The sequence below is a fragment of the Schistocerca nitens genome, chromosome 1, assembly GCF_023898315.1.
Source record: "Schistocerca nitens isolate TAMUIC-IGC-003100 chromosome 1, iqSchNite1.1, whole genome shotgun sequence".
Taxonomy (NCBI): domain Eukaryota; kingdom Metazoa; phylum Arthropoda; class Insecta; order Orthoptera; family Acrididae; genus Schistocerca; species Schistocerca nitens.
Window position 1 is genome coordinate 1,009,272,342 of NC_064614.1, and position 12,930 is coordinate 1,009,285,271.

The following is a 12,930-nucleotide window of genomic DNA, read 5'->3' on the forward strand; positions in this document are numbered from 1 at the left end:
ACAAATACACCTTTTCTGCACTTAGTCTAACAATAATCTTCAGCCTCCTGAATATTGCTCCTCTCGATACCACAGACTAAGACCAGTAACGCCTCGGAGGGAAACATATTACCAATGAGTTTTCCCACGTTCCCTCCTTAATTGAATAACACGAAGCGTAAATATACAGACTGGTCTGAAAAGCTTGTAAGAGAAGCTTGTAGTGATAAATAATTTTTGAGAAAAAATTCGACACGTTGCGCCGTTTCCGAGTTAATTAACAATGAAGTTAGCCAATCAGGCTGTTGCGCACGCAAATTCAAGCGGTCCGCCAGAGACGGTGTACGTTACACGTGTACGTCGTTCGATTTCCTAAAACCGAAAAAGAGGGCGATACAAAAACTGGACATGGGACAGTAGTCATCTTCGAACCCGAGTGAAAGGCTGAGCAGTCTCATGTGTTATCTTCTACGCTATGAGAGCAAAAGACACTAATTGTATATGGCGAGCCGCAACGGCTTTATTGCCTGCCTTCAAAGCAACTTAACTCGGAAACGGCACAACGTATTGAATTCTTTTCCTAGCAATTATTTCTAAGCACAACCTACTCTGCAACACCTTTACAAACTTTTCAACCTGTTTCTGGCCACATTGTATATCGCCCTCACGAAGGTTGTAGCTGTTTTGGTCGGTGCGGGACGCCCTACAGCATATACACTCCTGGAAATTGAAATAAGAACACCGTGAATTCATTGTCCCAGGAAGGGGAAACTTTATTGACACATTCCTGGGGTCAGATACATCACATGATCACACTGACAGAACCACAGGCACATAGACACAGGCAACAGAGCATGCACAATGTCGGCACTAGTACAGTGTATATCCACCTTTCGCAGCAATGCAGGCTGCTATTCTCCCATGGAGACGATCGTAGAGATGCTGGATGTAGTCCTGTGGAACGGCTTGCCATGCTATTTCCGCCTGCCGCCTCAGTTGGACCAGCGTTCGTGCTGGACGTGCAGACCGCGTGAGACGACGCTTCATCCAGTCCCAAACATGCTCAATGGGGGACAGATCCGGAGATCTTGCTGGCCAGGGTAGTTGACTTACACCTTCTAGAGCACGTTGGGTGGCACGGGATACATGCGGACGTGCATTGTCCTGTTGGAACAGCAAGTTCCCTTGCCGGTCTAGGAATGGTAGAACGATGGGTTCGATGACGGTTTGGATGTACCGTGCACTATTCAGTGTCCCCTCGACGATCACCAGTGGTGTACGGCCAGTGTAGGAGATCGCTCCCCACACCATGATGCCGGGTGTTGGCCCTGTGTGCCTCGGTCGTATGCAGTCCTGATTGTGGCGCTCACCTGCACGGCGCCAAACACGCATACGACCATCATTGGCACCATGGCAGAAGCGACTCTCATCGCTGAAGACGACACGTCTCCATTCGTCCCTCCATTCACGCCTGTCGCGACACCACTGGAGGCGGGCTGCACGATGTTGGGGCGTGAGCGGAAGACGGCCTAACGGTGTGCGGGACCGTAGCCCAGCTTCATGGAGACGGTTGCGAATGGTCCTCGCCGATACCCCAGGAGCAACAGTGTCCCTAATTTGCTGGGAAGTGGCGGTGCGGTCCCCTACGGCACTGCGTAGGATCCTACGGTCTTGGCGTGCATCCGTGCGTCGCTGCGGTCCGGTCCCAGGTCGACGGGCACGTGCACCTTCCGCCGACCACTGGCGACAACATCGATGTACTGTGGAGACCTCACGCCCCACGTGTTGAGCAATTCGGCGGTACGTCCACCCGGCCTCCCGCATGCCCACTATACGCCCTCGCTCAAAGTCCGTCAACTGCACATACGGTTCACGTCCACGCTGTCGCGGCATGCTACCAGTGTTAAAGACTGCGATGGAGCTCCGTATGCCACGGCAAACTGGCTGACACTGACGGCGGCGGTGCACAAATGCTGCGCAGCTAGCGCCATTCGACGGCCAACACCGCGGTTCCTGGTGTGTCCGCTGTGCCGCGCGTGTGATCATTGCTTGTACAGCCCTCTCGCAGTGTCCGGAGCAAGTATGGTGGGTCTGACACACCGGTGTCAATGTGTTCTTTTTTCCATTTCCAGGAGTGTAATATTGACAGGAAGAATAGTTCTCGGTTTGTGTTTTTGGGTCAGAATGATATCCCGCAAAGTACCACTCATTCAAGTCAACTCTTTTTGCCCGTTGTTTTATGTGGAAATCTCAACACTTTCTCTGGAAAGTTTGCAAAATGCTCATCTAAAACTGCCGGAAGCTCTTTATTATATTTACACGTTTTTCAGGTTGCAAATATTGTACATGGTTGTAGTTGAATATTTGCGGAGGTCGAATCTGCCGAATAGTCAGGCTATTCAACAATTACTACTTCAAAACGTTAAACTATAGCCAGCCGCTGTGGCCGAGCGGTTCTAGGCTCTTCATCCCGGAACTGCGCTGCTGCTACGGTCGCCGGTTCGAATCCTGCCTCGGGCGTGGATGTGTGTGATGTCCTTAGGTTAGTTAGGTTTACGTAGTTCTGAGTGTAGGAGACTGATGACCTCAGTTGTTAAGTTCCATTATTCTTCGAGCCATTTGGTCCATTTGAACGTTAAACTCTAACCTTCCTTTTCCGAACCTGTCAATTTTCCCGTTCCGAAAATATGTTAGTGCGCACTTCCATTATTCTGGTTTTCTTCCTCTTCTCCCCGCTCACTTTCGTTACGTAAGTTTTTCCGTTCGTTTGTTGCAGACAACTGTGTGGTACTCTACATTATTGTTTTACTCTCTACACCATAACCAGAAGAACCTCTGTGCAGCCTAGGAAACTACCAGCATATAAAGTCGACTTTGCTTTTTTGGTGCAGCACCATAGACCTCAATTCATTCCTCTGACTACTGTTTCGTTTCTTGCGTTGTATGGTGTATCGACGTCTTATTCACAGTAACAAACTGTCGCGAAAATCATTTCTCTTCGTTCGAAAACGTTCAAACATAGCTGAGAATCCCGTTTTAGTGTTTGCTTTTGGTCGACATTGAACAGACGCGACTTCAAATTACGTCAAACTGTATCACAGCTTGTTATCCGCGAAAAAATAACGCAGTATTTCTCCAGTAACATTTAATCGCCGATTGTCTAACTTCATATTCAGAACTGTATGCAAGGTTTCATCTGTAACCGTGGTTCATCTTCAAGAGTACTACGGACCTTTCAGTTCAGTCGCCTAATTTTTTAAAGTGAAGGAACAGCTTGCAAACCATCACCAACTTTGAGTGAATATACCGGGTGATCAAAAAGTCAGTATAAATTTGAAAACTTAATAAACCACGAAATAATGTAGATAGAGAGGTAAAAATTGTCACAGATGCTTGGAATGATATGAGGTTTTATTAGAACCAAAAAAATTTGCTAGACGCGTGAAAGATCTCTTGCACACGCCGTTTGGTGATGATCGTGTGCTCAGCCGCCACTTTCGTCATGCTTGGCCTCCCAGGTCCCCAGACCTCTGTCCGTGCGATTATTGGCTTTGGGGTTACCTGAAGTCGCAAGTGTATCGTGATCGACCGACATCTCTAGGGATGCTGAGAGACAACATCCGACGCCAATGCCTCACCATAACTCCGGACGTGCTTTACAGTACTGTTCACAAGATCATTCCTCGACTACAGCTATTGTTGAGGAATGATGGTGGACAATTTGAGCATTTCCTGTAAAGAACATCATCTTTGCTTTGTCTTACTTTGTGATGCTAATTATTGCTTTTCCGATCAGATGAAGGGCCATCTATCGGACATTTTGTGAACTTTTGTATTTTTTTGGTTCTAGTAAAACCCCATGTCAATCCAAGCATGTGTGTCAATTTGTACCTCTCTATCTACATTATTCCGTGATTTATTCCGTTTTCAAATTTATACTAACTTTTTGGTCACCCAGGATATTCGCGATTAAAAAAAATTGTATTATTTTGTTCCACTCTAGTAAGTAACAGTTCCAAGACAGAGGGCAATATAATTGTAGCCAGTAGATGAACTTCGACAACAAACTGTATCTCCCCCTCCACCTTCGAAGCCTAGTGTCCTAAGGTAATGCAACACCTTCAAAGGCTGCTGCAGGGATGAGTGTAGGAGCCGCAGCTTTATGACGCGAGCACTGCGGCCAGCTACCCGCCCGACAGTTTTCTGCCGCCGCCTCCTTGAATGAAACGTCCGGCAGCGACCGACGGAGAGCTCCGCAGCTGCGCGGCCGTCGCCGCCGCTGCAGCCTCGCGGACCCGCAGATGGGACTGCTGCGCCTGCCCCGTTAAGTAGAGCGGCTTTTTGCACGCCGCCGGCCGCCACCGTAACTCGGCTCGGCCGGTAATTTGTTTCTGCCACCTGCTAGTTAACTGCACCGTCTCGTAAAGACTGAGCTAACCGGCTGCACTTTTGTTTTGCCTCTCAGCTCTCCCGTCTCATTACCAATCGGATCCAGTGCGAAACTGACCTAAACGGTTTTCACTGATAATGTTACAATAAATACAATGTCTTTGTATTAGAAACCCGTACAAGAAAACACGCCATATGTATTTATTATTCTATGTTCCGCAGTTGTTTAAATTATTTTTAAAGGCAGTGGTAAGTTACTTCCAGACAATTTGATTACAACTGGAATGAGATTTTCACTCTGCAGCGGAGTGTGCGCTGATATGAAACTTCCTGGCAGATTAAACTTGTGTGCCGGACCGAGACTCGAACTCGGGACCTTTGCCTTTCGCGGGTAAGTGCTCTACCAACTGAGCTAACCAAGCACGACTCACGCCCCGTCCTCACAGCTTTACTTCTGCCAGTACCTCGTCTCCTACCTTCTGTAAAGTTTGGAAGGTAGGAGACGAGGTACTGGCAGAAGTAAAGCTGTGAGGACGGGGCGTGAGTCGTGCTTGGGTAGCTCAGTTGGCAGAGCACTTGCCCGCGAAAGGCAAAGGTCCCCAGTTAGAGTCTCGGTCCGGCACACAGTTTTAATCTGCCAGGAAGTTTGATTATAACGGCTTGTTATTCAGCACTTTGTTCAACAGCGATTTTCTCTGTTTTGTAGCTTCCACTGGCTCGTAATATCACAAGAGAATCATACACCACTGGCCATTAAAATTGCTACACCATGAAGATGACGCGCTACAGACGCGAAATTTAAACGACGGGAAAAGAAGATGCTGTGATATGCAAATGATTAGCTTTTCAGAGCATTCACACTAGGTTGGCGCCGGTGGCGACACCTACAAGGTGCTGACATGAGGAAAGTTTCCAAACGATTTCTCATACACAAACAGCAGTTGATCGGCATTGCCTCGTATAAGGAGGAGAAATGAGTACCATCACGTTGCCTCGTATAAGGAGGAGAAATGCGTACCATCACGTTTCCGACTCTGATAAAGGTCGAATGTAGCCTATCGCGATTGCGGTCTATCGTATCGCGACACTACTGCTCGCGTTGGTCGAAATCCAATGACTGTTAGCAGAATATGGAATCGGTGGGTTCAGGAGGGTAATACGGAACGCCGTGCTGGATCCCAACGGCCTCGCATCACTAGCAGTCGGGATGACAGGCATCTTATACGCATGGCTGTAACGGATCGTGCAGCCACGTGTCGGTCTCTGAGTCAACAGATGGGGACGTTTGCAAGACAACAACCATCTGCACGAACGCTTCGACGACGTTTGCAGCAGCATGGACTATCAGCTCGGAGACCATGGCTGCGGTTACCCTTGACGCTCCATCACAGACACGAGCGCCTGCCTCAACGACCAACCTGTGTGCACGAGCGGCAAAACGTCATTTTTTCGGATGAATCCAGGTTGTGTTTACAGCATCATATTGGTCGCATTCATGTTTGGCGACATCGCGGTGAACGCACATATTGGCGTATCACCCGGCGTGATGGTATGGAGTGCCATTGGTTACACGTCTCGGTCACCTCTTGTTCGCATTGACGGCACTTTGAACAGTGGACGTTACATTTCAGATGTGTTATGACCTGTGGCTCTACCCTTCATTCGATCTCTGCGAAACCCTACATTTCAGCAGGATAATGCACGACCGCATGTTGCAGGTCATGTACGGGCCTTTCTGGATACAGAAAGTATTCGATTGCCGCCCTGGCCAGCACATTCTCCAGATCTCTCACCAATAGAAAACGTCTGGTCAATGGTGGCCGAGCAACTGGCTCGTCACAATACGCCAGTTACTACTCTTGATGAACTGTGGTATCGTGTTGAAACTGCGAGGGCAGCTGTACCTGTACACGCCATCCAAGTTCTTTTTGACTCAATGCCCAGGCGTATCAAGGCTCTTATTACGGCCAGAGGTGGTTGTTCTTGGTACTGATTTCTCAGGATCTATGCACCCAAATTGCGTGAAAATGTAATCAGATGTCAGGTCTAGTAAAATATATTTGTCCAATGAATACCCGTTTATCATCTACATTTCTTCTTCGTGTAGCAATTTTAATGGCCAGTAGTGTACAACCACCAAGTCAACGTTTGTTTATGCCATGTAATTAACAAATTAGTATTGTGCAGTAGCTGAAGATGAGTTTCCCTTTTAATATTGTCCTGTAAAACTTCAAAACTGTGAAATAAATTCAACTGCCAATTTAAGCTCCTGTTGCTTGCCACCGCCAACAGCTGATAACATTTATAGATATATCTGAGTATCACACTTTCTTTAAGGCACAACAGAGCCTGAAATTAAATATTTTCCACGTACATGATGTTTGTCAAATATCAAATGGTTCTTTCCAAATCTAAAATGTCTGCAAAAGTACATTAGAAATGCATAAAATGTGCAATTTTTAGGTCAAATATTGAAATGGAATTTTCCATATACGAAAATATTCATCAAATGGCGCCTTAAACATGTATTTCACCCCCACAGTAAACACGCCAATGCTATTTCAATGTCTAAGTAGTTGCAAGTAACATTATAAACTAACAGTTGACATCAGACTTTAAGCATAAGAGAAAGATATTTTAAAATTAACCTGACCATGCTTAAAGCTATAGAAAAAAACATGTTAGTTAAAATGCTATGCTAGGCAAACACACAAACAAATAGGCCGTCTAATTTACTATGAGAATATAATTAATTAGCCCTATTCTTGTTGAAAATCGAAATAAACTCTCAAATGAGTTGGTTCTTAATAGGGATTAAGATCACCATTCATGGCAATGCATGCTCTGTTCTCAGTTGTTGCTCAGCACTTTTAGAAAGGGCAAAGAAAACGCGCCATGTCGTAAACTAGAAAAATACACTGACAGAAAAAAATCGCAACACCAAAACTTAATGTAGAGTGATGAAATTTCGCGAATACGTTTGTCTAGGTAACATATGTTTGTGATCAACACTGCAAGATCACAGGTTAATGTAAGGGTGAGATAAGCCATTGCAAATGTGTAATATTGTTTCATTAATAACCAATGAAGCCCGCAGAATGTTCAATGCAAGCATATAAACATGCATACATACAGGTGCCAGATGTCAGTTTTTGCCGGTCGAAGTGGCCGAGCGGTTCTAGGCGCTTCAGTCCGGAACCGCGCGACTGCTACGGTTGCAGGTTCGAATCCTGCCTCGGGCATGGATGTGTGTGATGTCCTTAGGTTAGTTGGGTTTAAGTAGTTCTAAGTTGTAGGCGACTGATGACTTCAAATATTATGTCCCATAGTGCTCAGAGCCATTTGAACCATTTGAGATGTCAGTTTGTGGGATGGTACTTAGTCGGTCAATAAAGGGATGGTTAAATGCTGTTGCTGGATGACTCTGGAGTTGTCGTCCGATGATGTCTCTCATGTGCTCGATTGGAGACAGATCTTGTGATCAGGCAGACCAGGGCAACATGTCGACATTCCGTAGAGGACGTTGGGTTACAACAGCGCTTTATGGGCGAGCGTTTTTCTGCTGGAAAACATCTTCTGGAATGCTGTTCATGAATGGCAGAACAACAGGCGAACCACCAGACTGACATACAAATTTACAGTTAGGGTGCGTGTGCTAACCACGATAGTGCTCCTACTGTCATATGAAATCGCAAATCGGACCATAACTCCAGGTGTAGGTCCAGTGTGTATAGGATGCAGACAGATTGGTTGCAAGCCCTCAACTGGCTTCTTTTTAGCCAACACGCGGCCACTAACTGCACAGAAACAGAACCAGCTTTCTTCAGACACCACAACAGACTTCCACCTTGCCCTCCAGTGAGCTCTCGCTTAACACCACAAATGGCGTTGGTTTTGGATCAGTGGGGTTCACGCTACAGGGCTTGTAGTTCGGAGCTGTCCTTGAACTAACCGATTTTTAACAATTCGTTGTGTCACTGTGGTGCCAACTGCTGCTCAAATTGCTGCTGCAAATGCAGTAAGATGCGCAAGAGACATACGCCGAACGCGATGGTCTTCCGCCTCGGTAGTGCCACGTCGCCGTCCGAAGACCGGTCTCCTTGGGATTGTACAGGGTTATTACAAATGATTGAAGCGATTTCACAGCTCTACAATAACTTTATTATTTGAGATATTTTCACGATGCTTTGCACACACATACAAGAACTCAAAAAGTTTTTTTAGTCATTCACAAATGTTCGATATGTGCCCCTTTAGTGATTCGGCAGACATCAAGCCGATAATCAAGTTCCTCCCACACTCGGCGCAGCATGTCCCCATGAATGAGTTCGAAAGCATCGTTGATGTGAGCTCGCAGTTCTGGCACGTTTCTTGGTAGAGGAGGTTTAGACACTGAATCTTTCACATAACCCCACAGAAAGAAATCGCATGGGGTTAAGTCGGGAGAGCGTGGGGGCCATGACATGAATTGTTGATCATAATCTCCACCACGACCGATCCATCGGTTTTCCAATCTCCTGTTTAAGAAATGCCGAACATCATGATGGAAATGCTGTGGATCACCATCCTGTTGAAAGATGAAGTCGGCGCTGTCGGTCTCCAGTTGTGGCATGAGCCAATTTTCCAGCATGTCCAGATACACGTGTCCTGTAACGTTTTTTTCGCAGAAGAAAAAGGGGCCGTAAACTTTAAACCGTGAGATTGCACAAAACATGTTAACTTTTGGTGAATTGCGAATTTGCTGCACGAATGCGTGAGAATTCTCTACCGCCCAGATTCGTACCTTGTGTCTGTTCACTTCACCATTAAGAAAAAATGTTGCTTCATCACTGAAAACAAGTTTCGCACTGAACGCATCCTCTTCCATTAGCTGTTGCAACCGCGCCGAAAATTCAAAGCGTTTGACTTTGTCATCGGGTGTCAGGGCTTGTAGCAATTGTAAACGGTAAGGCTTCTGCTTTAGCCTTTTCCGTAAGATTTTCCAAGCCGTCGGCTGTGTTACGTTTAGCTCCCTGCTTGCTTTATTCGTCGACTTCCGCGGGCTACGCGTGAAACTTGCCCGCACGCCTTCAACCGTTTCTTCGCTCACTGCAGGCCGACCCGTTGATTTCCCCTTACAGAGGCATCCAGAAGCTTTAAACTGCGCATTCCATCGCCGAATGGAGTTGGAAGTTGGTGGATCTTTGTTGAACTTCGTCCTGAAGTGTCGTTGCACTGTTATGACTGACTGATGTGAGTGCATTTCAAGCACGACATATGCTTTCTCGGCTCCTGTCGCCATTTTGTCTCACTGTGCTCTCGAGCGCTCTGGCGGCAGAAACCTGAAGTGCGGCTTCAGCCAAACAAAACTTTGAGTTTTTCTACGTATCTGTAGTGTGTCGTGAGCATATGTCAATGAATGGAGCTACAGTGAATTTATGAAATCGCTTCAATCATTTGTAATAGCCCTGTATATACTCGTGACCACAGCTCGCAGCATTCATGTACAGTGACTACATTCCTGCCAAGTCTTTCTGCTGTATCGCAGAAGGAACATCAAGCTTTTTGTAGCTCCATTACACGACCTCGTTTAAACTCAGTGGATTGTTGATAATGGCATTTCGCGCCTCAAAGGCGTTCTTGACTAATATCAACTCACCATGTCCAATTTCAAACGTAACTTAACATTCACGACCGTTATTGCCTGCGTCTATTTTAAGCAAACCCGATTTTCGCCCTCACAGTGGTGCTACTAGCACTACCCTTGTAATACTGGCGGAAAATTTGAATAGACTTCATCTTTCAGATGTAGAAATACGCCTCCTTCTTAATGTTGAGATTTTATGTGTCTGTGTAGAAAGAACTGCTACTGTTATGGTATACTACAGAAGGTAACGGATAATTATAAAAGATGGGCCATCGTCGTTAACAAGGTGTGTCATCACCCTGCATGCCGTGCAACACGCTCCCACGCTACCACAACGTTGGTAAGGAGTTATTGTGACAGGGCGTTCGTTCCTCCACCGGTGACGACCACAACTGGTGGGTGCTCGATGGTTCATGTGATCGAGCTGCAGTACGTTTCCCCAATGCATTCCATACATTCTCGATAGGATTTAAATCGTGGGAACGGGCGGGGAAGTCGTTCACCGAATGTCCCCTCATTTTGAGAGCTCCTCCATCTCCGCTGTTCAATGCTGTAGTGAATTGTCGTCCATAAAAATGACGTCATGTCGAAATGCAAACTTGAAAGGACGCGCATTTCTAAGGAGTACAGCAACAATGACCATTGGGTGTAGTGTGTTCTGAATTTTATTTCTGTGGCATATTCGCGTGTTTTTCTACCGTGTCTTGGCGTGTAAGGCGTATTTCAGCAGTTGAGATTTCTGAATATATAAAGGGTCCGAGAGTAGCCTTCCGTGCTCGTATGTTGTGGGAACAGATGCAGGACCCTGAATCTCCTGTAAAGTTTTTCAAACTATGGCAGATACTGGTGAATGTTGCAAATACCACATGAAATTTAACAAGGCCTCCATTTGACCAACCTCCAATGGCAACAAGTGGCGCTGACGAAATGATAATTTGTAGCACTTGATCAGGTGTGGATCGTTGCCTGAAAGATAGAGTCTGAGTTTGAATGTCATTGTTATCTTTCATCAGTCCTATATGCCGTGCATGAAACGACAAGACTGAATCCATTGTTATTGATTGACTTACTTGACTTAATTCCTTTGGCCCCTATGGGGGCATAGGGCATCCAGGAGAGCTCGCCATCCGTCTCTGTCTTTTGCCATTTGCCTCAATTCTGCCCAGGTCTTGCCAACTCTTTTTGCTTCCCCTTCCACTGTCCTCTTCCATGAGCCCCTAGGTCTTCCTCTCTTCCTTGTTTCCTGGGGATTCCATTCCAGCGGGACTGCTACGGTCGCAGGTTCGAATCCTGCCTCGGGCATGGGTGTGTGTGATGTCCTTAGGTTAGTTAGGTTTAAGTAGTTCTTTCTAGGGGACTTATGACCTAAGATGTTGAGTCCCATAGTGCTCAGAGCCATTCCATTCCAATGATTTTTTCTCGGTGGCTCCATCTGGTTTTCTCAAGGTGTGCCCCAACCAACCTCACTTTCTCTCTCGTATCTGGTCTTCTATAGGTATTTGGTTTGTTGTTCGTCAGAGCTCCTCAGTCCATATTTTTTCTGGCCAACAGATATTCATGATGCGTCGAAGACATCTATTTATGAAGCTTTGTAAGTGGGATGTTATCTTTTTATCCATTTTACAGATATCACTGGCGTACAGAAGGACAGCCTTCGCATTTGTATTGAAAATACTGATTTTTCTTTTGTACGTGATATTTCTATTTTTCCATATTGGATAAAATAGTATGAAGACAGCATTTGCCTTTTTAATGCGGTTTTTCACGTCATCTCCAGCTCCACCATCTTCCGCCACTATAATACCTAGATACAGGAATGAATTGACAGTCTCCACCCGCTGCTCCACCTCCATGTTCCCTGAATTTACTCTCCTTTGTTTTGCCTGTATTTATATTGAGGCCAGCAGTCTCTGCTTCTTCTTTCAGCAAGTTAAATTTAGCTTGCATATCAGTCAACCTTAGAGCTAATAAAACTACGTAGTCTGCAAAATCCAAATCCTCCAGACGTTCATGAATCCTCCACTGGATTCCTCGTCTCCTGCCTGCTGTGACTCTTCTCATAAAGTATTGGCGATAAAATGCAACCCTGCCGGACTCCAGTTGTTACTTTTATGGGCTCTGTCATATTTCTCTTGTGGAGTACGCAAGATTTTTAGCCATCATATAGATCTTTTATGATGTGTAAGATTTTCTGTGGTATGCCATACTTCCGCAACACCTGCCAGAGCACTTTGTTTCACGAAATCGAAGGCCTTTTGAAAATCAGTGAATGCCAGGTACATGGTTGCCTTGCTCTAAAATGATGCTAAGAGTGTTAATAAGATCAACACAACTGCGTTGTGCCGTAAAACCGGCCTGTTTTTTACGCAGTCGCTTTGCAAGAAACACATTAATTCTGTTTAAAATAATTCTGGCGAGGACCTTACTGGGCACTGACAACAACCTAATACCACGCCAGTTGTTACAGCCTGACAAATTTCCCTTTTTTTGGAGCTTTACCACCAAACCATTTTTCCCACTCCTTTGGAGATTTCTCTTCGAGCCAAATATGCTTCAGCAAGGGATGGAGCATTTTAACAGCACTTTCAATATCGGCTTTTAAGAGCTCCGGTGCTATGTTGTCTAGGCCTGGATCCTTTCTATTCTTTAGTGTTTTCAAAGCAATCCAAATTTCGTCCATTGTGGGGCTCTACAAATTTATATTTGATCTTCTACGACTTTCTCTGGAACATCTCTTACCTGTTCCTCTTGTTTGTCTTCACAATTTAACAGTTCCTTGAAGTGCTCCTCCCATCTCTGTAGCTGTGCCTGTTGAGTTTTAAGCATCACCCCATCCTTGTCCTTAACTGGTCCTTCACGTCTGAAGTTCTTCATTGACAACCGTTTGGGTATATTATAGAGCTCTTTCATATTTCCTTGTATTGCTGCCTCTTCTG